We start from the raw sequence: 3,062 nt of genomic DNA, 5'->3' as shown, positions 1-3,062 counted from the left end.
TCAACGGATGGGGACAAGTACTCTCATTGTCTCATTCCAGCTCCGTCCCTGAGCGGATCCTCGAATTGAACAATTTAATTTTGTAGAATGGAGAATATCAATCAGAACAACAATTTGCAAGCTGTGTGCTGCTTAATTGGCAAAGAGGAGGAGGATTCTGGTATTTGTATTCATATGGCTTATTAGGTTGCAGAGTGCAGACAAACAAATAGCTATTTCACTGGGGCCACGAGGGCCATTTTTAAGATACCATGTATCTTGTTCTCAATTCCATTACTCTGGACCAGTACATTATTGGAGAGCTCCAAGTTGACCTCAATTGGGTGACAAGTTGACCGCGGCTGTATGTGTTCAGTGAGAGTGATCATCTTTTTATCATGTATCGTATTATCACAAGTTGACCTTTAACTGTGTGTTTAGTGCAGAGCTACTGAGCTAGATTATGAATTCCGTGGAATAGTCTATGAGTTTAAAATAAATTCTTCTTATTTTAAAATAAATAAGTGAATTACAAGTTATAGTCTATTCAAGACTTATAAATGATTAAAATATTTGACAAAAAACTAGAAATTATGAAACAAAATCTTATATTCAAAACTTATTATAAGTACTTCTTGGTTTTTGACGTATAAACTGAGAAGCCTTATGCCTCTTATTATCGTCAACAAGTAGCTTGCCTCCTGCTATGTATTAATCATTCTAAATTGACTTATCAATTATTTGGAAATATTTTTGGAAAATTATTTGAGATATCTAGTATTGGTCTGCGATTTATATTATATTTATTTGTTATTAAATTTTTATTATCAAACACAAACTTCCGTCCATTTTATAACTGCTGAAGAGTAGCGGGACCGGTAAATTATTTGCGTGGTAACATATAATTCTTGATTTTATTGAATTATATATATATAATTAATAACATAGTATCATATATTGTGATATTTATCAGTTTTGATTCGTTGACAACTTTCTAACCTATTTATTTTATTTGGATATCATGTATCTATAAAGTTCGGCGATCTTGATTTGTCATCTTAAACAGATTCCTAATCTATTTATTATTCCGTACCAATTATTTTTATACATTTTTTATTATTTGACACATTTAAGAATTTATATAAAATATATTTTTATTTAAGAATTTATCTCTGAATAAATATTTTAACTTGAAAAAATTTAAAATAATTTACAAAACCATATTTATCTCTCTCCCAAACGTTTGCTATCAAAGGGTGATAGTATTTAATTTGAATATACGAATATCTGCATTAGGCAGTCAAAATGCAGACTGTTTCGATATTCTAATTCTACTTGTTATGCTTAGTACATTATGTTTTCATTCATACTTTTGACTAAGAAAAATTGATTAGATGCATTATAATATAATTTAATTCAACCAACATGTATGCCCATATATCAACATCATTATCATTAACGTTGTCTTTTATTATTGAACAAATCAACCATAAAATATTAGAAATTCCAAATTATATGTTTATCTCCTGTTTAGTCATCCTTTTGACATTGTTAGCCTACTTTAGAGTTTTTTTTAGAGATATTATGCATACCGTTTAATAAAAAGAAGAAGAAGAGATATTATGCATAATATCATGTAATACTTTTATTAAATTGTATTAGATATCCATTTTTTTGCTGCGATCCCTCTAAGAACTTTTACTACTATGATATTTTTTGTGCTTCAATTTCAACTTGCCGTTATATCCTCCACCAACTGCTTCCTTTCTTACCCCTCAATTCTGCACTTGTCACATATACACTGCATGCCAGCAGTTTTCCGATTAAGATACTTAAAGCAGTTGAAGTTAATTATCATTTGGCATCTAGACATCATAAATTCTACTGGCCTCCACACGGATCATTTACTGATAGATGAATTAGCGGCAAAGAGGTTTTGGATGTTTTGGCGTTCTGCTTTGACGCAACGGCTGAGATCATACATGAAAAGATGCATTCGTGATAGAGAGGTAAGTCCCATGTGTTCGAAATCATGGGCCAAGGTACTATCAATTTATATTTCACACAAAATTATGTTTGCACTAAGCCGGGGTCTCACGGAAACAGCCTCCTTACTTTATACGAGTAGGGGCATGGTCTGCGTACATTTTACCCTCCCCAGACCCTGCTCTAAGCGGGATATAGTGGGTTTGTTTGGTTTGGTTTGGTTTATATTTTTTGTGCTTCACTCAGTTATATTTATATTATGATGTGTGCTTTTCAACCATTAAAAAAAATAAAGAAGTAAAAATAATTGCTGTTTATGTACAAGAACTCTTACTCCTCATATTCACAAAATTTATTGTTTTTATTAAAATATTAAAACAAAAACTCCGATTATTAAGAGTAAATTACAAAAATGTGGTTGGACTTTACACCAGTTTTTGCATTTTAATAGCTGAAATTTCAAATTTGTAATACACCGAACATTATCTTTATATTTCGAATAAGTGGCTAAGATCTTTTGTTAAGAACAAAACTACCTTTTGTTCTTTAAACAATGGCTTTTAGCCACCTTTTCCCTTTGGAAAAGTTAAAATGATATTTGACTACACTATTATAAATTTGAAATTCTGGTCACCAAAATACAAAAACTAGTAAAATTTTATTTTACAATTTACTCGATTGTTAACAAATTATCCAAATATTTATATATTCAAATTTTTGTCGATCCCAAAAATTATGTCCAGAAGTAAAGTAAATAAAAGGACGTGACAATAAATTTAAAAAGTTGTCCTAACACACACATCCTTTGATCTGAAATACAGGTGAAATGGAAAAATCAGTTGGTTGGATAATAAAGCCAGAAAGTAGTGAGAAAGATAAGAAGAGTAGCGTCTGAAAATATCGAAAGATCTAGTTGTTGGTTGGAGTGTTGTAGATACATTTTAAATGGAATACATGAGTGATAAAGAGACATATCAAATTAGCTGCAGTTGAAGACATTGACATTCTTCGTATAATTGTATTAATGTGAAGATTCACAAAGCAGGTGTCCACATTTATAGGACGGTTCCTGTTCACATTTATTCTCACCTTAACCA

The sequence above is a fragment of the Daucus carota genome, chromosome 3 (assembly GCF_001625215.2).
Source record: "Daucus carota subsp. sativus chromosome 3, DH1 v3.0, whole genome shotgun sequence".
NCBI classification, from domain to species: Eukaryota; Viridiplantae; Streptophyta; class Magnoliopsida; order Apiales; family Apiaceae; genus Daucus; species Daucus carota.
The sequence above is the reverse complement of the archived record's forward strand: the minus strand, read 5'-3'. Positions refer to the sequence as shown.